The sequence below is a fragment of the Pleurodeles waltl genome, chromosome 3_2 (genome assembly GCF_031143425.1).
Source record: "Pleurodeles waltl isolate 20211129_DDA chromosome 3_2, aPleWal1.hap1.20221129, whole genome shotgun sequence".
In the NCBI taxonomy this organism is placed as follows: Eukaryota; Metazoa; Chordata; class Amphibia; order Caudata; family Salamandridae; genus Pleurodeles; species Pleurodeles waltl.
The window spans coordinates 163966219-163993286 of NC_090441.1; positions in this window are offsets into that span (position 1 = coordinate 163966219).

The window sequence follows — 27068 nt, forward strand, 5'->3', positions numbered from 1 at the left end:
ACACATAAGATGTCATATCACACTCTCCCCCGGTCCTGGGAGAATCACAGAGCAGCCTTCTGGATAGAGAAGCATGTGGGTATAGAGTTGGGTGTCACGCCTGGCCTGGTCCCACGGGGACCCAGATATAGCCTGGGAGCATGTAAACTCCTCCCATAAAGCCCTTAGATTCTCTGCGATTTTTCAAAGAGCAAGACATCTCCCACTCTGAACCCCATCATGGATGGCACTGAGTGAAATACGGAGGCGAAGGAGTCAGGCACTCATTTGTTTGACTTCTTCAGGGAATTCTGAAAATAATGCAGTCAAATGGTGCCTTTCACATGTCGAATCTCAATAATGTTGGTATCTCCATGCTTCTTTCCTCATGCATCCTTTTTTTCATTCATCCTTCTCTTCATCCATTCCTTCATAATTCTCTTTATCAACCCATCCTTTCTTCTCTCCATCCTTCCAGGGTCTACCCTTTCATCCATCCATCAATCCATCCATGTATCCATCAATCCATCCATTGATTCACCATTTGCTCTACCATACATCTTTCCATCTATCATTATTGCCTCCATCCTATTTTCCATCCATTTATCCCTCTTTTTCTCAATCCATTTAAAAGTCCAATAATTCATTCACCCACCCGCCCATTGATCCATCCATTAACCACCAATCCATCCCTCCAGCCATCCATCCCTCCATCCATCCATTCTTCTTTCCATCCCTCTTTGCATCCCTGGGTTTGTAACATGCTCTATTCATTCCTTTGTTTCATGCTTCATTGTTTTATTTGTTACCTCACGCACAGTTCCATCATAACAATTCTATCACAGTGGTATATAGGGCCAACGTTTTGGAGACTGGTGCCTCCAATCAAAGTCAAAGGAGACACAAAGAACATTTTAAATGTTTTGTGCTACACACAGTGCCCAGTGGCATCATCACCCACCTTTCTAGCTGAAAAACGTGGAGGGATTTATGACTTTGTTGGAAACTGGCAGTTGTTAATAGCTGGAGCAAAACATCCATATTATTGGGCATGTATTCTGTTTGGGGCAGTATGCAAAGGGGCGGTGTGTCCCTCAGGGTGTGGGGGCATTGACCCACTCATATCTTATCCCCATGGACCCCCAATTTAATGTTAGTAAACTACTATGCAATTTAAAGTATTTTGCATTCTGCCCACTGCAGTTGGCCTTCATTGAGGGCCTGAGGCTGAGAGGGGTCCTACGCATTGCATGCGGGCCTGAGTGGGTGGGGGCTTAACAGTATTGACACAGTAGTAGTACCCGTCAGTAGCCAGCGCACCTGGGCCCAAGTGCGCATGTTGGGTTGGACTGCTGCCTTTCTCCGGCCAGCCCGACATATGCGCCAGAGGCCTCTCTCAGAGTCTCTCCACCTGCAATTTACTGAGCCAGGGATGAATCCAAGCCACAGCCATGAGTATCAGTAATGAGCGGTGAGACTGGCTGCCCAAGCCAATCCTGGCGGTGCTCTCATGCTTTGAAACAGCAGAAGCAGCGTCTGGATTGGCTTAGAGACACGGTCACGTCAGGTTACTAGAGCTTCTGGTGCAGTGTGTGCACGTGAGTCAGTTTTTATGCGGCATGAAGAGGGACAGGCATTGTGGCTAGCGGCAGGTATCCAAAAAGAGCTTTCATGGGTAAGTTTTAAAGTTTACTAATTAGTGCTGCTGTGGGAGTGCGTCTGATTGACATAGACACATTTCTTCTCATCTCCATTTGTTTGTACATGAAAGGGACCAACAAACGTTAATGAGCAGCTCTGCATGTGAAGGATGATTTGTTTGTGCTAAACATCTTCTTTTATTTTGACAATTTGAGCCAATGCTCTGTATGAGAACCAGTGTTAGGCGGGGTCCCAGCTTCTCTTGATTGCTTCCTCCTCCAGCGCTGCCCATTCTGTACAGTCGCTTGAGTGGGTCGCCATGAATTATTCAACCTGTACTACGTGGCAACTGGCAGTGGTAATACATAAGTCCTTATCAGTTACTGCACATGTAGAGTTTACTTAATGGTGTAAAGGTATATCAATCAATAAAGAAACCTTTGAGGTACCCGCTGCATTGTTATTTCAAAGTCTGTTATGAAGTGCTCTGGTTTTACTGAATAAGCAGCTACCTTCGCCTTTATCATATGAAATATCTTTATTGATGTCATAACTAAACTTTCACAGTTGCTTTATTAACCTTCTTGCTTTCTCAAATTTGCTTTAAAATGCACAATTTGCCCACTCTTTTTCTAAATTTTCCAGGGGTAAACCCCCACATGCTCGCTCTCCACAGGGCACTCATCCTGCCCTTTTACACCCCACCACTTTCAAATGGCACTAGCCTCCACTGAGTATGTAAGCCGCTTTTCAACATCTGCATGGTCCTGCTAGCCAAGTTCATCAAACAACACGGGCTAAACATCGTCTCCTAGGCCGATGATACCCAATTGATCCTCTGCCTGTCCGACGACCCTGTAAAGGCCCAGAGAAATTTCCACAATGGGATGAGAGTAGTCGCCGCCTGGATGGAAACCAGCTGCCTCAAACTCAACTCGGACAAGATGGAGATCCTCGTAATTGTCTCCACCCCTTCCGCCTGGAACGACTCCTGGTGGCCCACCACACTGAGAAACGTCCCTGCTCCCACGGACCATGCAGGCAATCTGGGCATCATCCTGCACTCTTCTCTATCCATGACCCGCAAAGTCAATGCTGTCTCATCATCATGCTTCCACACCCTCTGACTCCTTCGAAAGATCTTCCAATGGATCCCCTCCGACACGAGGAAGACAGTCACCCACGCACTTGTCACTAGCAAACGATTACGGCAACAAACTCTATGCCAGCATCACCAAGTAACTGCACTCAAGACTACAAAGAAACCAGAATGTAGCAGCCAGACTCATCCTGGACATCCCCGACACAGCCACATCTCCACCCACCTCAGAGACCTACACTGGCTCCCAGTCAACAAGCACATCCCATATAAACTCCCGATCCACACCTACATGGCACTACAAAACATAGGACCGGCATATCTCAACCATTGCCTCACCTTCTACGTACCCAACAGACAACTCCATTCGTCCCAGCACGCCCTCGCAGCCGTTCCCAAGATCCAAAAAAGCACAGCAGGAGAAAGATCCTTCTCCTACCTCGCAGCCCAGACATGGGACACGCTACCTCTCCAACTCAGACAGACCACATCACTGAAGCAGTTCAGGAAGGACCTCAAGACCTGGCTCTTCCATTGAGCAGCACACCTGCATACAGCGTCTTTTGATCCTACGGATGATCAGTTTCACTTTGGAAATTACTGATTGATTGATTGATTGATTAATTGAATGTGCATTGTTGGGCTTTGTAGCGCTGTACATTATAGGATGCTGTACAAACTGTTCATGTGCATCTCTTGTTCATGCACTATGACTACTAGAACTAGTTGGAATTATGAAATTGGAATGATGCTTAGATGACTTTTATGGGATTCATCAAAATGTTTTAGTGATTGACAGAAATTGGGCAATGGTATAATATTTATTCAACAATTGTTTCGAACCTGGTGTATTAAATGTTTGTGAAACGGTAATCCTTGCACATCGATTTCCGACAACTAAAATGTGCTTTTACAATGCACTAAGCTAAGGGCTCCAAAATAATGATTTCTTATAATAGCACACCAAAGCAAAAAATTATCAATTTGGTAAATTGTGAACTGTGTTTGCAGTTCTTTAGCTGCAATGACCTATTACTGAATCGCCATGTCAATGTTTGATTCATTCATAATTACAAAGAGTTGAAAAACAGGGAAATTGCATGTGCAAAATTCCATCAATTGGAAGCGGGTGATAAGCATGTGCAAAATACAAAATGTGGTGAAACAAATATCCCAAACTTTTAGAATGACTGCACTTAAGTGAGGAGAATGCACATCCTGTTGGTACAATAGGGAAGAAGGAGAAGAGGAAAACTATTCTAGAGTGTGTGAAACCTTATTTGCGCAGACAGTAGAGGAGGCTGATAGAAAATATAAGGTAAGGTCACGGGTCATGACAGACCTCCTATGTAGATTTTCATCCCATTCTATGGAGATGAACTCACCGAAGACTATCCATGCCTAATCACATACAGGTGGCTGTTCCATCCTCCTGTAACCCTGGGGTAGCGGGCAGGGCCTATCACTCAGTGCTCCTTCAAGAAGGTTCAGAATTCTTTTCAGTGCACTGGTGTCACAAATGCATTTGCACATATGTTTCAGGCCTGCAGAGATTGATGCTGATAAGGAAGATTTTTGTGAAATTGTTGATTGTCCACATATAATTGGATGTGTGGATGGCACTCACATCCTGATATACCCTCCCTCGATGTGCGCGTATGTGTACAAAATTTGCAAAAAACACCCCTCATTGAATAATAAGGTTGTTTGCAGTGCTATCTGTATTATCACTTTAGTGCCATTTCTTTCAGAGTTCAAATGTATTCATATTGCTGGGATATTTAAAACCATTGCATCATTACGAACATTATAAAACATATTTAAAGGAACACTCAATAACAATAGAACCATACAATGACTGCAGTGTTTAAGTCGACAGCTGTAAATAAAAGGTTTCACAAGAATGCGGACGAGTATTTAAAGTGCCTTTCAGCTCTTAAAGTTAAGATTTACATGCCATTTACATACTAAAACGTGAAGGACTTTTCTGAAAGTGGAGTAGGCAGGATCCTTCATGTTTCGAAATTGAGCACTTTCTGACCAGGCCATGAGGGGAGAGCTTAGAGATGGTTGTCTGTTAGGTAGATGTCACACCCTTCTTAGTTACATATACTGCACAACATGTGTAGCATTACTCTAATCCCAGGGAGAGGAGTTGTTCCCAAAGATGATCACTTCTGCTTTGTTCTGTGTTCAGTTTGAGGCAGTTGTCTTTCATCCAGTCAGCTGTGTGACTCATGACTTTGCTGACATTTTCTCTGGGGGAGGCGTGGTCTCCGGGAGGGGCGTGTCCTTTGGCGAGGGAGAGGAGAGCAAGACAATATAGTAAAGCACCCTTAGCGTAGGAGTAAAGGATGATGGCTACCTATGGTTTTTGAATAGGCGATAGCGCATATGCAATTTGCTAATGGATTGTGGCCCCATCCTTTAATCCGTGGCACAGTGGATACAAGAACGCACAGAAGCATGCTGGATCCATCACAGGGCTCACTGGTTGAACATTTAATGGTAAATGAAGTCGCTTCCATAAAATTGGAGAAGCAACCCCAGAAACCTTTCAAAAAATCATAGAAACTTTTGCATATCAGTGAGAAAGGGCTTTCCACTTGAACCCCACCATGAAAAATCTGATAATGGGGAAGATTCGCCTTTTTACAACACACCTTGGACAAGAGGCAACTATGGTGGGCGAGGGCAGAGCACTCAAAAGAGGTATCACAAATAAAAAAAATTAAAGAGGAGGGCTTTAACACACAATGCAGATAAATATTATGACTATGTTAGTGCATGTTCTAAACAATGCATTGTTTATTCACAGATGAAATATTGGTTCAGTCTTGAAGAAAACGTAAAGGCATATTGAAATTTAAGTTTAAAATATTGGAAAGTCTTCTAATTTAGGAATCATCAGCCCTGATGCCTTCCAAAACAGGAAACTTGTTTTCAAAATCAGCACCAGTCCCTTAATGAACACATACTGCCTTTAAAAATAGTTTTCTATCTGTAACTCAGATGCAGGTACCGGTGTCCCTTGTCTCCATCACTACATTTACTGCCAGTCTCAGGGGACCACAAATTGTGACCTGCCTCAGTCATATTAACCCCCTGCACCTGCACAATTTGTGATGCAGCCTATTGGTAAATAGATTACACAACTTGCATTTCCGTTCGCAAAGCAGTCAGTGTGCAAACTGCACATCCCTGATTTGAGAGTGGGAACAGCACACCAGGCCCAGGTTCCAAATTCAGCCACATAGCCACTAGATCGTATATCTTGATGTTAGAAATCTTTTGTAAACCACCATGGACCATATCATAGAACACTTGCACATGTCTGAAAAATATGAAAAAAATGTATTGCTTTGCTAAACACGTGTTAGACGCTTGTAGCTCATAAATCATTTTACATGCATGATGAAGATTTTAAGAAAACAAATCCCAAATATACAAATATATATATATATTTTGTAATGAAGTGATATGATCCTGCACTGTTTTTGCTGCTTAAGTAGTAACCGAGACAAACTGTCTTTGACTCAAACATAGACCCATCGTTCACAATTGAAAAGTAGAGCATTTTCTTTTCAAGTACCAAAACTTTTTTGAATAGAGCTTTTTTTGCACAGAGCAGTTTCTGTAATACTGCTCCACCCTCATTCAGCAGTCGTACCCTGACCCATGTGTCATTTTTTATCTGCCTTTGTTTTCAGTTTGCTTAACCCTGTGGTTTGCATCCTCTGCCAAATCCAAGGAGAGCTTCCACAAGATTGTTTATTTTCCATTTAAACTCAATCTTCAGTGTTACCGAATATTCTCAGAAGGAGCCCCCTCCTCGCTGCACGGATCGGTGTGTACTGGATTCCACGCCTAATCCTTCCCCACACTCCCTTGCGGCCAGACCCCCCTCTTGTTTGTTTCAGCGAGCAGTGTGCTGTGCCTGTCACCCAGACCACAGGCTTCTGGATCTGCACCACCAACACCAAAAAAGATAGCGCTCAGTTGTCAAAAAATCCTCAGGGCCAGATTTACAAAACTGTCACCCAGCGCAGCAGCGAAAGATGATGTGGAGAGTCGCATGACAGGGAGGGAGCAGGGGAGCGCCATATCAACCGCGATATGACCTTCTCCGCCCCTCTTCGTAGCACCGGCGCAGACTGTAGGTGCTGTGCTTCACGCACACCTTTGAGCCGTACTGCAAGGGTGTGTGCGTGAGTCTAGCAAATGGTTTGTACTGGAAGAGTGCCCTTCCAGTACAAAATACTATGGGTAGACACACTTTAAAACGTTTCCTACTTTGCATGTGTGCTGCACAGTGCAGCACGCATGCAAAGTTGAAAAAAAGGAAAAATTTAACATTTCTCCTTTTAACGCTGCCTTTCAAATGGCGTTAACTTTTGACACAAAACCCTGCCAACTATTGATTGTAGATAGGGTTTTATGTCAAAAGGTATGGGTGGTTGCATGGGAACGCCCATGTACCAGCCATGTAAAGCTAAGTACATTGGTGCTAAGTAACGCAAAGCAAGGATCCTCACTGCTTTGCGCAACTTTTGGGGTACTTTCCAGCGCAAAATACATTTTGCACTGGAAAGTAAATTAGGGAAAAAAATGTTTGTGCTTGTAAGAGTCATTATGTGATGCTAACCCAGTGCAAAATGTTTGTAAATTTCCCACTCATTCTTCTATCGTTAAGACGTTATCAAAGCATGCACTTAGGGGTATATTTGCTAAGGTTTTGTGCCATATTTGTGCCACAAAAGTGAAGCAAATCAACGCAAAAATCTTTTTTTTATTAATTGCTGCTTAGCTCCAAGGGAGCATTCCATGGGTGGTGCATGGGCGTTCCCATGCAACCACCGACCACCTAAGGTTTTTCAGGCGAAACCCAATATACTAAAAAAAGTATACAGACTTTTGCGGCAAAACAAATAGCACCCATTTCAACTAGCCACTATCATGGAGAAATGCTTTTATTTTTCCTATCTTTTCCGACTTTGCATGTGCACTGCACTGTACTGCATCCTTCTAGTTCAAAACCTATGCTAGACCCACGCAGACATGCTTGTACTATGGTGCAAATGTGTGTGCGAGGTACCCAGCAGCACACATCTGCACCGGCGCTAGAGAGAGGAGAGTGCCATATTTCTCCTGCTCTCGCCTCAGGCAGCACAGCACAACATATTTGGCTGCTGACCTGCACCACGTGATAGTTTAGTAACTCTGAGCCTCAGTGTTCCTACTGTGGTTGTTGGCTCACCATAATGGTAGTGCTCTCATTGATTAACAGGGTCATCAAGGAGCTTGACCCCTCTGCACATCCCTTGCCTTTGAGTAGTTTCATATTTGCTGCACAAGCTCTAGTGAACCAATGGAAAATACAGAAAGTAAACAGGGTACTTTGATCCCAGTTTACTTTTGAGGTCTTGACTACAGACACCTGTTGCCCGTATTACCAGCACAGTGTAACATGCATACATACGTAAAGAGAGTGGGCCTTTCATTACTTATATCTATTTATTTTTCTATCGGATCTTGTGTGTTTGTGGTGCAGTGGGCTCATCTTCACCTGGATCCGATGGTTTGTCATCTCTTGGACTACTGGATTCCAGCAATTTAGAGTCAGCAACAAATGGTGCTTGTGACAAAAGACATTTGGGTGAAAATGCAGTGGTGGTTAGACCACATAAATCTACTGACCCGAGTTCTGTTGTCAATGTAATTGCCCTACATCTTGACTATATGTGCAAACTAGAGCAGTTGGGCTCCACCTTGGGCAACCAACCAGTTCAGGGGAGATTGCCAAAGGAGGAGGGGGTCTCACTCTTCCAAATGGAAGAGGATGATGATGGCTAAACCAAGTTAACATAGTAAGGACAGACAGCCAGATCACAAAGTCCAGTTTAAACATTTAAACAAACTGGCAGGCTCAAGGTCTTACTCTCTTGTGAATCTCTCTTTTCTGATAGTGAGCTGGCTGGAAACCCATCTAATAGCTGTGTCAGCACCCTACATTCAGGGGACGAACAATGTTGTGGGGGACAGGTTAAGCAGGGTTTCCCTTCTTCCCACATTTTCTGTCTAGCTCCTCATCTTGCCTAGTAAATATGGCAAAGGTTTGGAGCTCTTCAACTACATCTCTTCCAAATTTTCTGTCCAGGTTTCAAGAACAAGAGCTTAAGGGGTAGATACCCTGCCTTCTCCATACCCCCCAGTTCTGTTATTTACTTTCCCACAATTTCCTCTAATTTCTAGACTCCTAGCCAGATTGAGGAAAGGATAGCTCTGTTATGGTCAAGAATGGAGTTGCATCCTCTGCTGAAGTTAATGCCAGGAATCCTGGAATGGGTCCTGCTGGTAGACTGATGTTCCCTCCAATCCCCACTGCTTCAGGAGGATGCAGCTGTCAGCATGGTTGTTGAAAGGATTAGGAAATAATGTTACCTTCTTTTTTCCAACACAGAAGTATAATGGACGAAGTACTGAAACTTGTTAAACGCTCACGCCCAATCACAGATATGTGTTTAATCTATTGTTCTTTTGCTCACCATGCCACTCCAGTTTGGACCCAGCCATATGCAAATAAGTGTTGACCCTGTTCCCCACAGGAACAGACCAGTCCAAACTGCCAGGTCAGCACCTCCCTGGACCGGAAACAAGCATCCTGGGACCGGTTTCAGGGTATCACCATTCATCAGCCAGGCTAGTTTGAATCTGGTGGCATAGTGAGCAGTGACCCACAGCTGGGCATACCCTTTCCACTTAGGGCGACAAATGCAAAAATGAACAGATGATGGACGGAATGGGGAACAACTAAACCTTCGCCCCCAGTCACAGATCTAGGTTAAATCCCTCTGTTTTTTTTCTTGCCATGCTATTCCACTTTGGATTCAGTCATATGAAAATCAGTCTTGACCCTGTTCTCCATGGGAACAGTCCAGCCCGATCTGCCAGGTCAGGTCTACCTTAGACCAGAAATAAGCATTGTGGGATCAGTTTCGCAGTATCACCACTCTTCAGCCAGGCTGGCTTGAATCTGGTAGCACAGCGAGCACAGGACCCACGCCTGGGTGACAAATGCAAAAAGAACAGGTGATGGACGGAATGCGGAACAAAGCAAAGATTCACCCCAGTCACAGATCTGGGTTAAATCCATCCGTTTTTTTTGCTTGCCATGCCATTCCAGTTTGGACCCAGTCATATGCAAATCAGTGTTGAGCATGTCCCTCATGGGAACAGTCCAGGCCGAACTGCCATGTCAGGTCCTCCCCAGATCAGAAACAAGCATCCTGGGACCGGTTTCGGAGTATCAGATGATGGACGGAATGCTGAATATGTTACTGGGCAGGCAGTCTTTGCCAGAGTTGCTTGCCGAGTCCTTTGCTGATAAAAGGTTTAGCTGGGGACAGAGTAGGTTGTTGCATTCTTTTGTACATGGACAATGTTTCAGGGTTCAGGTATAGCAACAAGTTAGGGGATGACCACTGAAAAGGCTCAGAAAATTTGGCCAAAGCAATTTGAAATTTTGCATGGGCAAAGGTAGTGTGGATGTGAAGAGTACCTTCCCAGAGTAGCCAAATCTGTAGCAGATTGGGTTTCAAGATTTATTGAGGCCGGACTGATGGATGGGTAAACTGGCCTGTGTTTTGTCAACTCACTTTTCTATTGGGTCCTTTTCAAGTAGATCTTATTGCCTCCCAGCTCAACGAAAAGGTTTCTCAGGTCTTTACTTATAGGACACATATGGAGGCAACTAAGGTAGATCCATTTCTTCAGTCCCGGCGAATATTTCAGTAGTATGCTTTCTGACATTCAAAATGATTCTCAGGATACTGGTGCAGGCATGGGGAGAGAAAATCAATTAACTACACCACTACAGCCATTTCAGATATGGTGCCTTCAGCTCGTGTCATTGTCGGTAAATAAGTCCAAGCATCTTTTGATTCTTTTCCACGGATTCTATCTGATCCTCTGGGGAATTCGCACCATATGATATTTCGGGGCCATCTTCGGTTAATGCCATTGAGGATTTCAGGGATCCTGGAATGTCTCTGATTTGCCACAGCAGGCTCTTTCGATTATCAGAGACTTCTTCCAACCGAACAAGTTACAGGTATGCATGGTCAGTCTGGGTTTGCTGATGTGTGGAAAGATAAATTAATCCTATTTTGGCATCTCTAATCGAAGCGACAGATTTTCTGGTTTCCTTTTTTCTAGTGGAAATGTTTAGAGATCAATTAGGGGGCATAGGGTAGCCATGTCAGCAGGTCATATTTTAGTTAGGGAGAACCAGTTGGTAAACATGTCCTAGTGTGCAGGGCCTTACACTAGATTTGTCTCAAGGTTCATTCCAATCCTCGATATTCAGTTCTACATGATGTTAGGTTGTTTTTTTGTTGTATTGGCAATCAAATAAAGATCTTTTTTTGAATGAGTTTTCTGCAAAACTAACAGTGCGTTTGTTTTTAATTTATTTTAGAACAGTTCCTGATTGGAAGGCTTTGAATGTAAATAACTAATATTTTTCTCCTCATTGCTGGTACCTTTTACATTATAAGATGTACTAAATTCGTATCTACTTCTGTTTTATCCATGTTTTCCTAAATTTGAAAAATTGTGCGTGGTGCAATGTTTGAGGTGTTATGAAGCACAGCCTGCTGTTGTCTGTCCTCTTCAGCTGCTTGCGCTTTAGTTTTCATTAGGAAGCATGTTTTGCCAGTCACCTCCTCTGGTTTGGCAAGACGGGTTAAATGGATTATGGGTGAGGCTGGCATCCGCACTTCTGTTTATAGGCCCGTTCTTCCTGGGGGGCTACAGTGTCAAAAGCATTTGTTTCCTCTGGCATCTTTGAACACATTATGAAAACAGCAAACTGGTCTCAGGAATCTACCTTTAGAACATTTAGAGGCTTCCTTTTTTGGCTTTAGGCCTCCCTGTAAATATGGGCCCCTCCGACGCAGTTTTCTGCATCAGAGGGGCGTGCAATGAGACAACTCTTTACACATAAACAATCTATCCCCTCAAATCAGACACCCTTGCGCTATGGTGCAAGGATGCCTGCATTGGTGCTAGGCAGCTTAATTCAGCGGCAGCGCAGGGGTGCGCCGTATTTCTCTAAATATGGCGCACCTTCGTGTTTCTAAAGTGGCGCAGCGCGGCACTGCTATTTTGGCTCAGCACCGCGCTGCGCATCTTTAACATAAATCTGGGCCTTAATGTTGAACTAGTTGCTGATGTTAAATCCACCCCTCTCCCCAACATGACAGGATTTAATTCTATTAATGACACAGAGTCACAGATTTTCCCTCCCTTCCTCTCCCTTAATCTGTTTGTGTTTTATCCTTCAGTTTAATTGTGGTTCATGTGACATCATCCTGGTGATCTTCAGGCAGGTAATTCGTGGGAGTAAATTTCTGATTATAATATATGTGAACATGAATATGAGTCTGTTGCACTTGAAACAAAACACTGAGACATTTAAACACCATTTTCCTACTTTTTGCTCAACTATGCCTCAATTCCATCTTAGAAAAGATGGCTGCTGCTGTCTCATAATAATGATTGTATGTTTTTATTCTCTTATTTGACAGCATACACAACTAAATGTACACTTTTTGTTTTGTATTCAAATGCTGTCTCAAATAATTCAGAAGGAAGCATTTGGTACATTCAAGGCTTTTCCTGCTTGCAGCTGTAAATAGAACATTTATGAATCTTTCCATTGTTTATTGTAACACATTTATTCAGATACCTCTGATACCATTGAGTCAGAAGGGAGAATGTAGATTCTCTAAGTTTGTGATGAAAGAATCCAGATTTCATTAAAGATACGGAGGCTAGCATTATGCATTAGTCTTTTTTCAAATCCAATGCAGTGCTTCAAAGTATACATTAACCATACTCAGAAATCAAGAATCAGAATGTCCTTCAGTCTATATAAAGCCCAACACATCAGCCATCTTCCTCTTTTGACCTGCTCCATCACAAAAGACTCCTTAAACTCGAAGAACAGCCATAGATCATAAGAAATTGCCTCAGCGTCTTGTGATCCAAATCTCCTCTCTTCTATTGAATATCTGAAATATAACACAAGGATATGTAAATCTGATCATACTAACTTAAACATAGGGGCATATTTACAAGCGCCTCCTTGCGCCACATTAACGTCATTTTTTTAATCTAATGTGGTGTTAGGTAGGCATTTCCAATGTGCCATTTTTACAAAGTGTCGCAATGCTTGCATTGCGCCACTTTGTAAACCCTTGTGCCACATTATGCCTGCACCAGGCATAATGTATGCAAGGAGGGGCATTTCGGTGCTGGGAGGCCCTAAAAAATGGCGCAGTGAAATCTGCAAGATTTCACTGCACCACTTTTTGCATCATTTGTAATGCCTGCCTAAGGCAGGCGTTAAAATGATGCATCCACATTAGTCTATGGGCCTCCCTTTACTTTGCAGGGGTAGCGCCATAAATCTTTGCGGTAATCCTGCAAAGTGCCACAACAGCATCAACATTTTTGACGCTATTGTTTTAACATGCGCCATGGTGTGCCGAATCATGAATACAGCGCACACATGGTGTTAGAGTGGCGCAGGGCACCGCAAGAAAAGTGGCGCATAAGGAGTGGTGCGCCACTTTCTTGTAAATATGCCCCCAAATGTCTTATCCACTAACCATACTTTCAACAAATAGTTTTTTTAAATTTATATCCACTCCCTCCTCTCAACAAAACTCACCTAGGAAGGGAGGAAGGGATAATGCTAGTCCCCATATCTTTAATGAAATCTAGATTCACTCTTCACAAACTTGGTGAATCTACATTTCATGTCAAGGCCAGAGGCTAGCATTATACATGTTGAAAGCTGTGAAACAATCACAGACGAAACATGCTCCAATGGTTTTTAAAAAAAGCATGCAAAAACATCAGCATTAGACAAATCTGCAGACTTTAAAATATCTTTAAGTCAACCACATGAAGTAAAAACCTTACTTGCAATTGCACCTCTCACAGAATATGCCTCAAATTTATTTATATCCACTCCTACTTCAAACCTACAATATCTCACCCAACAAGTAATTTTCGCAAAACTCACTGGAATAAAAGGTCTCACAAACAAAATCAACAATTGATTCACTCCATCCTTCCAAAGCTCCTGCATCCTACTCTCATATTCTTTCAAACATCGAACCACACACAATTTTGGATGTTCATTGAAACATGGGTAGAAAATTGAAGCAGACATTGTTTTTGTTTGTCTTGTAACCTAAAATAGAACACCATCAGGATTATAAAATTGATTACTTACCTATAATGCTCTTATATCAGAAACCCTTCTGAAAGAAATGACAACTTACTAGATAACTGTTTCACTTATAAATACTTATTAACTGGCCAAGTTCTCAATAGATTGAAAATCAAATTCACATCCCACAAACAATTATCTCTAGGATTAGGGGGTCACTGAAGTTTAATATTTTTCATTACCCGACAAATTAAAGGATTCCTCCCTATAGATATACATCCTACAAGACCATGACCTGCCACAACCGCTGACCTGTAACAATTAATTGTCCTATAGCTCATACCTTTCTCACACAACCAAGGAAGAAAATTTGCAAGATCTACTGCAGAAACCACCACGGGATCCAAATCCCTTTCCACGCACCAACATACCTATTTCTTCCATGCACCAACATATCTCTTCCTTGTACCCTAAGCCTGTTGAGAAAGTCATGCAAGACCCTCTCATCCCCTGAAATCTTCCAAACAAGAAGGCTCAAGGCCCCTTCCTTCACCAGAGGATGCAACTCCCCTTCTGGTCCTACTAAATTGTGCTCTGCCTCTGAAATCAAAAAGGGTTTTCTATCATCTAACTACAACAACCATGGGAATGAAGGTTGAGCACTCCAAAGAGGCGTCTGCAGAGCTGTCTGACATCCCTGCTTCCTCACCTTCAATAAAACCCTTTGAATCATTGCAAAGGAAGGAAATGCATAACCCTGACTCACTGTCCAATCCTGCTGAAGGGCGTCCACTGCCTCCGCAAGCCGATCTGGTCTCCAACTGTAATAATAGGGCAACTGGTAAGTCAGTCTCCATGCAAACAAGTCTATCTCCAAAGGACCCCAAAACTTCTGTATTTTCGGAAATACAGTTACTTTCAATTTCCAGTTGCTGTAATATGTGAGATATCTTGAATTCCAATCTGCAACTATGTTCTCCAGACCTGGAAAATACTGAGCTTGCAAACCTATCTTTTGCTCCAGACAAAAAGGCCAAATCTCCTTTGCAATCTGTCTCAGATTCTTCGATCTGCTGCCCCCCAATCGATTTATATAATGGACTGTTGTAAAATTGTCCATCTTTAACAACACATTGTAATTTTTTGATGTCCTCCCAAACCTCTGCAAAGCAAAAAGTCCTGCCTTTTTCTCCAGACCGTTTATATGCTCTTGACTCTCCTCCCAAGTCCATCTTCCACCTGTCTCCTGGTGACCTACGCAAGCTCCCCATCTAAAAAGACTTGTGTCTTTCTCTATCACATAATCTGGCTGAATCCCAAAAATTGCCCTGTCATTCCAGGCGGCTAAATCATCTAACCACCAGTCAGTTCTTCCTGTGCTTCCAAAAGAAAGTGGGAAATGATCCCCATACCATAAAGCTTTCCTCAATCCTTCAACGTTCATTCTCTGTAATCCCCTATAATGAAGAGGACCAGTAAAAAACACTTAAATTGAAGAAGAAAACAAACCTATTATCCTTGCCAAGGTCCTCAGAGAAATATTCTTTTTCTTTAGCCCTTGATTTACCTCCGTCCTGATTTTCAACACCTTTTTCTTTGATAAACCCATAATTGACAATATTGAATTCACCCGAAAACCTAGAAACCCCAAGACCTGACAAGGCACCAATATTGACTTGTCCAAATTGATCAGGAAACCCAACAATTCCAAACTGTTTACAACAAGATAAAGATGACTTGTTAATTCCTCCTGATCCTAAGACATGATTAAAAAATTGTCTAGATACATAATAAGTCAAATTCCCCTTTCTCTTAAAAAAGCTGCAACTGGTCTCAAAGCACTGAAGCCAGACCAAAAGAAAGGCATAGAAACTGATGCAGCTCTCCTGACCTTCTGAACTGAAGAAACTTGCGACTGCTGTTTGCTATTGGAGTGGTAAAATATGCATCCTTTAGATTCAATTTTACCATCCAGTCTTTTTGTAGTAAAATGTCCCTCAAGAGATGGATACCTTCCATCTTGAAATGCCTGTACACCAAATACCAATTCAGGTTCCGCAATTTTATCACAGGAAGCCAGCCCTTCTCTTTCTTTTTCACCACAAATTGTATACACACAGAAGTCTTTTCTTCCTCTGATACTTTTTCTATTGCACCTTTCATTATCATGTCTTTTACCTCTCGTGTTACTAAAACCATCTGATCTTCTTGAAATACAATTGCAATTGGTTCTCCCATCTGAACAGGTAACTCACTGAATTCTATCACGTACCCCTTTACTTTTTCCAAAACACATTTGTCTTTTGTCAACCTTTTCTTGGGAAAAACTAGAATGAATCTTCATACTTACCTTAAGGTCCCTGTGAAATCTGAGTTGTTCCTCTGGCTTAGCGTTGCCTTCCACCTCTTCCTCTTTGATGGTAAAATCCTGTAGCAGATTTAAACCCTCTGAGTGCACCTCTTCCTTGAGACTGGTACTGGGACTTTTGAAATGTCTGGCCGGAGAAACATCCCCTTGTTCCGACCTAATCAAAAACACTAATATTGAAAACATTTCTGACAGACGATTGTGCCTTATCTAGAGAAGTGAAAGTCAATATATATTCCCTACTCCTTTAACCAGACTATCACCAAATAAATGACCTTTTAAATCTTGCTCAGGCTCTTTTTTTGCAAAATCCGCAAGTTTTGTACTTATTCTTATCAAAACTGTTTTCCTTCGCTCTGCAATCAAAGCAGCATCTGCATTCCTTAAAAAGAAAATTGCTCTATGAGACCAAACATGTAACAATTCAATGTCCACCTGGACCTCTTTAGGTGGCTTCCTCCACCATATCCAAAATCCTGGTCAAAGGTCCAATTATATCAAGCAATTTATCTTGACACTGTTTCAATGCCCTTTCTATCCCTTTTCGTGGGTCACAACCTAGTCTACAGAGGAAGCTTATTAGATCAGGGTCTAAGTCTTGTGTGACACATGCCTTATTTTCCACAACCGGACGATTCTCTTTGTAGAGGCCATTTATTCCAAAACTTAATAAACTCTTCAACATGCGCCATAAGCCACCAATCAGCACTTCTAGGATGCCTTATTAAATCAGGACTAAACATATCCATACCCTGTGGATCCTTTATGGGTCCTTTTTCCATATGCTCTTTTTGGGTCTTATTATCATCCATGCCCCATCCATCATCATCATGGTAATCTAAAACAAATTCATCATGCTCATTATTGTCCTCCTCTTGTATCTCCAATTTCTTCAGGTTTTGCCTGAATCTCATTTGTGCCGCAAAGGACACCTTCATGTCTGCCCCTCCTCTTTGTGGCACTAAGTCCACCTACCTCCAGAGACATAAGATTGGCATTAAACTCTAAATTATTATTTTTCCTTTTCCTCTCACCTCTTCTTTTTTCACCAGGATCCTCATCATCATCTGGACACCAATACTCATCTCCTGATACATCAGTAGTCTTTCTTTTTTTCTTAAACACTGACTCAAAAACCTCTTTAACTGATGGCCTTACTTCATCCTGAACCAATTTCTTTGCAGATGCCTCAGCCGTACCAGAACACTCACCTTTGTCAGACATGTTGAAATTTCTTATGAAAAACAATTCCTTAGAACAACAATATATTCATACAAAATTCCTCAAAAGAGTCCTATAAATTTGATACTACAAACCTAATATAAGCATTTTATCTAAAAACAAATGCCTGTTTCTCCCAGAAATATGCTTCCAACTGTAAAATAAGGCTATGTTGCATTATTTCAAAAGTGGGAGGAGTTGCGCGGCAGTTACTTAATTAACATGGCCGCCGTCAACTTCAAACACTGTTAATGTAGGTAAATCACGTGGTACACAACGTTCAACGTCAAACACACGTTGTGTCAATGTCGTACGCGTGCCGCTTTAACCGGTTCTGTGCCGTGGACGTAATGGTTACGTCCTACGGCACAGTGCTCGTGTGCCCAGGATGTAACCAGTACGTCCTGGGCACAGAGCTCAGAGGGAGCGCTAGCGCTCCCTCTTTGGTCTTCCCTCCCACCCCCCAAAGGCAGGGATGGAAGGGGAAGCCCTTCCCCTTCCACCCGACCCCCCTGACCCCCCAGTGACATCTGATGACATCAGCGCACATTTGCGCGCTGACCTCATCAGAGGCCACTTCCCCATTGTGCTGGAAGCTCAGCTTCCAGCGCGATCGGAAGAGAAATGCAAAGCATTTTTTGTTTTGTTTTGTTTTTATTTTTAGTTGGGGAGCGACCCCTTAGGCAAGGGTTGCTCCCTAAAATTTATTTTAGGCCATTTATGCCCCCCCTGGGGGCAGATCGGCCTATTGTTGTTAGGCCGATCTGCCCCCGTGGGGGCAGAACCTCTAGGCGCCAGGGCAATTTTTTTTTTTGTGTTTTTTTTTTGTTTGCTTGTTTTTTTAGAGATGCCTAATGGGTCGCTCCCTTGGGGGGCAAATTGTATTTAGACCATTTCTGCCCCCCTTGGAGGCAGGTCGGCCGATTTTCGGTCAATCTGCCCCCAAGGGGGGCAGAATCCACTTAGGCACCGGGGATCTTTTTTTTCGCTCCCCGAGTGGGTGGGAGAGGTAGGGGGACAAATTTATTTAGGCCATTTCTGCCCCCCCCCCCGAGGGCAGATCGGCCTAAAATAAAAAAAAATAAAAAATTGGTTAAAAAAAAATGTTTTTTTTTTGTTTTGTTTTGTTTTTTAGAGGTGGGGAGCGACCCTTAGTCAAGGGTCACTCTCCTGGGGGGCAAACTGTATTTAGACCATTTCTGCCCTCCTTGGGGGCAGATCGGCTGATTTTTGTTAGGCCAATCTGCCCCCATGGGGGCAGAAACCACTTAGGCACCAGGGATTGGTGTGTGTGTATGTGTGTGTTTTCTTTAGGGGGCAGCCCCTTGGGTAAGGGTCGCTCCCCATGGGGGCACATTACTGTTGGCCATATCTGCCCCCCATTGGGGGCAGATGGGCCTATTTTTGGAAAGCCCATCAGCCCCAAAGGGAGGGCAGAAAGCCCACCAGAGGCCAGGGAAGTTTTTTTTTCAAAAATAAGAGGGCCATACCCCCACCCCAAATAAATGGGGCCAAAGTTGTTCTGCCCACCAGTGGGCAGATGGGGCAAATACCCCTGATCCACACCCCGGGGGCAGAAAGACTACTAGATGCCAGGGAATTAAAAAAAAAAAAAAGATATTGGGGTGGGGGCTACCAACCAGTATGGGCCTGGTTACGTCGACACCTCAACTGAAGGGGGTAACAGTCTTTCAGCTCTCCCCCGCACTCTAAGACGTCTTATCCCACAGCAAGCAAGAAGACATTTGATTATTTTGGGTTTTAGTTTTACCTTTGGGCCATGAGAGCTTGGCCTGGTCAGAACCCCACAAGTCACCCCATCTTGGATTCCGCAAGGTGTTGAGTTTTCAAAACTGCGCAGGTTTGGTAGGTTTCCCTAGGTGCTGGCTGAGCTAGAGGCCAAAATCCACAGCTAGGCACTTTGCAAAAAACAGCTCTGTTTTCTTTGTGAAAATGTGATGTGTCCACATTGTGTTTTGGGGCTTTTCTTGTCGCGGGCGCTAGGCCTACCCCCACAAGTGAGGTACCATTTTTATCTGGAGATATGGGGGAACGCTGGCTGGAAGGAAATTTGTGGCTCCTCTCTGATTACAGAACTTTCTGTCACCGAAATGAGAGGAAAAAGTGTTTTTTTGGCCAAATTTTGAGGTTTGCAAAGGATTCTGGGTAACAGAACCTGGTCAGAGCCCCACAAGTCTCCCCACCTTGGATTCCCCTAGGTGTCTAGTTTTAAAAAATGCACTGGTTTGCTAGGTTTCCCCAGGTGCCGGCTGAGCTAGAGGCCAAAATCCACAGGTAGGCAGTTTGTAAAAAACACCTCTGTTTTCTGTGGAAAAATTTGATGTGTCCACATTATGTTTTGGGGCAGGAATCAATGTAAGTTTCTGCCTTCTCATAACTTCAATCAGCTCTTTAGGGCATCCCACCACCCGGGTGTTCCCAAAAAGGGGGGATATAAATCAGGGCATTGCCTCTCTTGGCCAGGAATGGCCAAACAGCGCCTTGGGCTAGAATCCCTGTTTCATTGAAACCCACAAGGTAAGATACAGGGCCTGATTTAGATTTCGGCAGATGGGTTACTCCGTCACAAAGGTGATGGATATCCTGTCCGCCGGCATAAAAATCTGATTATTTCCTATGGGATTTATATTTTAACAGATGGGATATCCGTCGTCATTGTGGCAGAGTAACCCATCTGCTGATAAGGAAATCAGGCTCATAATCATGTACAGAACCCGACAGCTCAAACCTCCACTCCTCACACCCAGATTTAGATGAAACAAACACCAGCAGAGCATCCTTCAAACACATAGAACCAATCTCAAACACACCACAGTAACTACCACACACCCTCAAATTAAAGAACACAAACACCAACTCATGCTCATTAAATTCACGGTGCAGTACTCCATTCACCAAATATCACATACCTCATCACAAGCTTGATGCAATCTTCATCACTGAAATATTCTTCACCCACACATCCTTGCACATTCTAGACATTGTTCTTCCTACAAGCTACAGCAGCCGTCAGGTAGACAGCAAACATAAGATGGAAGGAGCCCTTGCTATCACTGAGAAGTCCTCCTGGTCATGCACCCTTGGTAAGCAAGTGACACCCAACTCCATGGCACTCCAGACAAGCCACTTCCAACTCTCAGCAACTGCCACCTTCCATCCTATCTACTGCACTCCTGGGTAGAACAAGAACTTCAATGATGAATTCTCAGATCTGTTTGAAATGCCCACATCACTCTCACAGTTGACTTCAACCTCCCAGACAACACAGGCATAAAAACAGTTCAAGCAACACCCTCCTTAACCACTTAATATTGTACAGCATGTCACCCATCCAACACCCTTCAAAAGCCACATCTTCTACCACATCACCTACAATCCAGTGCAAACCACCCATGTCATTGGACTGGACTGGCCACCTCACCACCACTATCTCCCTCCCCAGCTTCCTACCAACAAACAAAGGTCAACCCAAAAGACAACACCAAGCCTTTAAAGCCTTCAAGTATTTGTTGACAACCTAATGCTTGAACCCATCTCTCTCACACCAACACACTTCTAAATGACCTGAACACTTTTTTTTAAAAACTATGTGAATATTCACACTTCCAGTAAAACACAGAAGTGCGAGCCAAAACCTTCAGCACCCTGGCACTGTAAAGATATTGCAGATAATAAACGCTACATCCGTAGACAGGAAAGAAAATGGAAGAAAAACAGAACGACCAATGACCTCATCATACTGGAGTCTCTCAATGCCATACGCAGACAAGTCATTACACCAGCCAAAGCAAAGTTTTATACCAACACCATTATTGAGGTCAACAACACAAGCAGAATGATCTTCAAGATAATTTAAAGAGGAACAATAGTTCACTAGGGACTCAAAAGTTAATTATTACTTTAAGTGTATAATAGATTACGAAATCGAATGCCAAACAATAGTTATTAACAAAAACGAACCACTCTCTTTGGTCCAGATTTACAAGAAACTGGTGCAGTGCAGTGCTGCGCCAAAATCAGCAGCACCGCATCAGTTTTGAAACACAGGGCTGCGCCGTATTCACAAGAATATGGCGCAGCCCTGCGTTTCCCCCTGCGCCAGCGCTGAATTAAGCTGCCTGCGCCAACTCTGCGTTGATGGCAGTGATTGTTTATGTGCAGGAAGGTACCCTTTCCTACACATAAACAATCTACAATGGCGATTTGGCACTTCTATGTGTGCAGCCAAATGCAGCAGACATAGAAGTACCAAAGCGTCATTTTTGAATGCTTTTTATGTGCAGGAAGAGACACCTTCCTGCACATAAACAATCATCCATGGCATTTTGCTTTTTCTATGTGTGCTGCATTCTGCAGTACACATAGAAAAAGCAAAAAACGAGGAGGAAAAAAAGCATTTCTCCTCGTTTTGCCATGCTAATGCCACTTTTGGAGTGGGGTTAGTTTTTGACGCTGCCACAGATTTACGATTTCTCGTAAATATGGGGCAGGGTCAAAAGCAATAGGTGTTGCGATGGAACGCCCACAGCAACACCAATTGGACGCCCCCCTGACAAAGAAAACTACGTTGGAGGGGGCCATATTTTCAAAAAGTGGCATTTCACCTCTTTGTAAATATGGAGCAGTGATTAACGCCACTGGAGCGTCCTAAAACGTGACGCTCCGGTGGCAATAGGGCCTTGTAAATCTGGCCCTTTATCTTTTAAATACCAGTCTAGTGGCTATGGTACAAAACATTTTTTGCACAAACACATGCACACATATTAGAAGGCGACAAAAAAGGTGCCCAATGTCCCCTGGGTGTACACAAGATAAAGAGAAATATCATTGAGCCAAAGAATGTGTATAGATACATAGCCCTGGTCACAAAGTGAGAGGCTAAACTTAGACTGCAGATGTGAAGTTACAGCCTCATTTACAAGAGGCCTTTGCCTCACGAGCGTCACTCTTAATGATGCTCCAGTGGCACAGGCCTCTCAATCATACCTATGACATGATGCAAAGCCACCCTGCATGGCTTTGCATGACCTCATGGATATTCTACGTCAAGGAGGCATTCCATGGGCATTCCAGTGGGTTTTCCCACACAAAACCCATATGTTTTGACACATTCCCAGAATTACAAGAACCCATAAACCTGGAAATGCATCAAAACTGTGCACCTCCCCAGGGGAGGTGTAACGAGGAGAAATAACTTTATTTCTCCTCATTTTTCCTCTTTCTATGTGTGCTGCATTCCATTGCTTAATTTGTGAATAAAAAGGTGCCGGTGCTCAAAGCCCTCCTCTTAAACATGCGACTGCTGCAATTAAATGTGCGAACACAGAATACTGAGGCGGAGTAATCCTGAAGCCATCTTGGGCCTCCTCAATCCATTTAAAGGCACTCTCTGTCCCTTCAGCTCACTCTTGCAGCTTTCTGCTTTCTCCCTTTGTGACGCTTTTTCGTTTTTCTCTTCCTCCGTCTTTTCCATTTGTGTCTTTTGCTCGCAGTAAATGCATGAGGCAGAAAAATAAGTGCCGGCCTGCAAAAATAAGTGCTGGTGCTCCGCACCGGAAACAACAAGCACAAATTAAGCACTGCTGCATTCTGAAGAAAACGCCTCAATTGATTGTTTTTGTGCAGGAAGGTATCCCTTTTTGCACAAAAACAATCATGCCAGCAACACGGACACACTTTCACCGTGGTGCAAGGGTGCCTGCGTTGCACTAGGCACCAATTTGTGTGCCGGCGTGGGCAAGGGGGACTGGAATGCGCTGTATTTCATTAATACAGCTCATTCCTACCATTTCCTTTTGCGGCAGAGCAGCGCAGAAAGACACTTGCCGCACTGCCCAGCTGCAAAAACTTGTAAATCAGACCCTTAGACTTCAGATCTAAGTTTACCTTTGTGAATCGGCCTATAGAATTTAGATGGACTCTGTATTCCATTGGATCTAGCATCACAGCAATATTTGTGTTAGAATTAAGGAAGTCTGTTGCAATAATATCGAGGACGTTTCAACCCTGTATGTAAATTATGGGGTCATCTTCATTTGACTGGACTATATACAGACAGAAAATAAATTAGTAGTCTGACTCACAAAAACTTGAGGGCATATTTACGAGCCCCGCCATTGCATCACTTTTTATGACGCAACTGCAGCGCAAACTTTGAACTCCATATCTATGAGGCCACATAAAGACACTTTGCATGGCTTTGAATTTCCTCATAGATGTGGAGTAAGGCACGGTAGTGCAGATGGCTGCGTTACCTTACTCTGCGCAAGGCAGGCGTTCCATGTGCGCTGCAGTGGGTGTTCCCATGCAACTCCCATGGATTTTGACGCTTCCCCAGATTTACTAGACTGTGTAAGCCTGGTGATGTGTCAAAACCTTACGCCTCCCCAGGGGAGGCACAACGAGGAGAAATATCCATAATTCTCCTTGTTTATTCTTCTTTCATTCTGCAGCACACATAGAAAGAGGAAACGCCTGCCAGGATTGTTTTGTGCAGGAAGGTGTCCCTTCTTGCACAAAACCAGTCCTGCCTACAATGCAGACACCTTTGCACCATGGTGCCAGGGTGCCTGCATTGACGCTAGGCTGCCAAAATGGCACCAGCGCAGTGGGAAAGCACAGGAATACACACTATAGATACAGCACATTCCTGCCCTTTCCCTTTGATGCAGGGCAGGGCAGCAAGGTGGCTTGCAGTGCTGTCCTGCACCAAAAGCCCATAGATATGGGCCTTGATGCCAAGGTGTAAAGTTCTAGTGAGATAGAAGCAAGGATACTACACATATAAGTTATGAAACCCTTGGGATAGCGGAGCTGAAATTTCAGCAGAGGCCACTATGGCCTTAAAGATGATCCCCTACAAAAGGAGGGTCATATCGATCAAATGGCGTCTGCTCAGGCAGGATCATGGTTTATCTGCTGCTACCAGCAATATACATATGTAAAGGTCGCTCTAACAGTGCAGGCCCTCACTGTGAAAAGTATACAATTGTAATTCGGCACTGTAAGTGCACCAACGCAGCCTTTAGTCAACATGGCTGAGTGCTTTGGATCTCAGCTATTGCAAGGGTGCTTGTGAATTAATATTTGTAAGTGCCCTGGTTTCTGTCTCATTGGTGATGTTCACCTTGGTATCTGGTTTTTGAGCCAGTCTACCTACCTGTTTTGTGTCCCAAAATAGTCCAGTCCTGAAGAATGCACACATGCAGAAATGCAGGCTTCACTGACTCAGAACAGGTCTAGCACTTTCACAGGTGCAAGCTTCCTTGACTCAGAACATGTCACTCTGAACAAGCACATGAGATGCAGAAGTACAAGGTTTCCTCACTCAGAATAACTAACACATTAAGACTTGCAAGTCTCACTCACTCAGAACAGGTCTAGCACGTGAATAAATAAACATGTCCCTCATTCTGAACAATCCTGTAAATGTAAAAGAGTTAAGCTTTCTACACTCCGAAAATACCTGTGAGATGCACAAGCTTTACTCTAGTGCATGCATAAACACAATTCTCCCTCACTCAGAACAGTCCTGAAAATGCAGAATTGCACGCTTCCCTCACTCTGAACATGCCTATGAGATGCAGAAACAATTCACAAATGGTAATTAGTTGTCAAGCTTCCCTTGCTCAAAACAGGTCCAGAAAAGGTAGGGTGGATACATGCAGGACTGAACAGGCCCTACATATCCATATGTGCAAGCTTCCCACACTCAGAATGCATATGTGCAAGCTTCCTTGACTCAGCACATATCCAGGACATGAAAGAGTGGGTGCTTTTGTCACTTAGAATAGGAACTGCGTACGTGAAAGTGCAAACTTCCCAGACTCAGAACATTCAGAAGGGCCAGCTCCCATCACTCTACACAACAGCACTCCCCACAAATCTAATACTTTCAAAAGTGAAAGCTTTCCATAGTCAGCCCAGGTGCACACATGCAGCAGTGCAAGCTTCCTTCCCTTAGAAGAGGCCTTGCATATGCAGAAGTGCCTTCTCCCATCACTCTGTACAACATCACTCAGGCACAAGTCTAACACTTTCAGAAGTGAAAGCTTTCCATAGTCAGCCCAGGTGCACACATGCAGCAGTGCAACTTCCTTCCCTTAGAACAGGCCTCGCAATTGCAGAAGTGCCTTCTCCCATCACTCTGCACAACATCACTCAGGCACAAGTCTAACACTTTCAGAAGTGCAAGCTTTCCATAGTCAGCCCAGGTGCACACATGCAGCAGTGCAAGCTTCCTTCCCTTAGAAGAGGCCTCACATATGCAGAAGTGCCTTCTCCCATCACTCTTCACATCATCACTCAGGCACAGGTCTAACACTTTCAGAAATGAAAGCTTTCCATAGTCATCCCAGGTGCACACATGTAGCAGTGCAAGCTTCCTTCCCTTAGAAGAGGCCTCGCACATGCAGAAGTGCCTTCTCCCATCACTCTGCACAACATCACTCAGGCAGAGGTCTATCACTTTCCTAAGTAAAAGCTTTCCATAGTCTGCCCAGGTACACACATGCAGCAGTGCAAGCTTCCTTCCCTTAGAACAGGCCACGCATATGCAAAAGTGCCTGCTTCCGTCACACTACACAGCATCACTCACAACAGCTATAACACTTTCAGAAGTGAAAGCTTTCCACAGTCAGACCTGGTACAACCATGAATCAGTGCAAGCTTCTATCCCTTAGAACAGGTTCCACGCATGCAGAATTGCCTGCTCCCGTCACTCTGCACAGTATCACTCACCACAGGTCTACACTTCCAGAAGTGAAAGCTTTCCACAGTCAGCTCAGGGACACAAATGCAGCATTGCAAGCTTCCTTCCCTCTGGACAGGTCCATGCATTCAGAAGTCCCTGCTCCCATCAGTCTGCGCAACGTCACTCACCACAGCTCTAACTCTTTGAAGCTTTCCACAGTCAACCCAGGTACACACATGCAACCGGGCAAGCTTCCTTCACAGAACAGGCTGCTCACATGCAGAAGTGCCTGCTCCTGTCACTCGGCACAACATCACTCAGCACAGGTCTGAAACTTTTCCATAGTCAGCCCAGGTACACACATTCAGCAGTGCAAGCTTCCTTTACTTAGACCAGGTCCTGCACGTGCAGAAGTGCGTGCTACCATCACCCTGCACAACCTCATCCACCACAAGTCTAACACTTTCAGAAGTGAAAGCTTTACACACTCAGCCCAGGTACAGACATTCAGCTGCGCAAGCTCCCTTCCCTTAGACCAGGTCCGGCATATGGAGAGGTAGCTGATCCCATCACTCTGCACAACATCACTCATCACAGGTCTAACACTTTATGAAATGAAAACTTTCCACAGTCAGCCCAGGTATACACATGCAGCATTGCAAGCTTCCTTACTTTAGAACAGTCCCGCACATGCAGTAGTGCCTGCTCTTATGACTGCACAACATAACTCTCAAAAGATCTAACACTTTCAGAAGCTGAAGCTTCCCACAGTCAGCCCAGGTACACACATGCAGCAGTGCAAGCT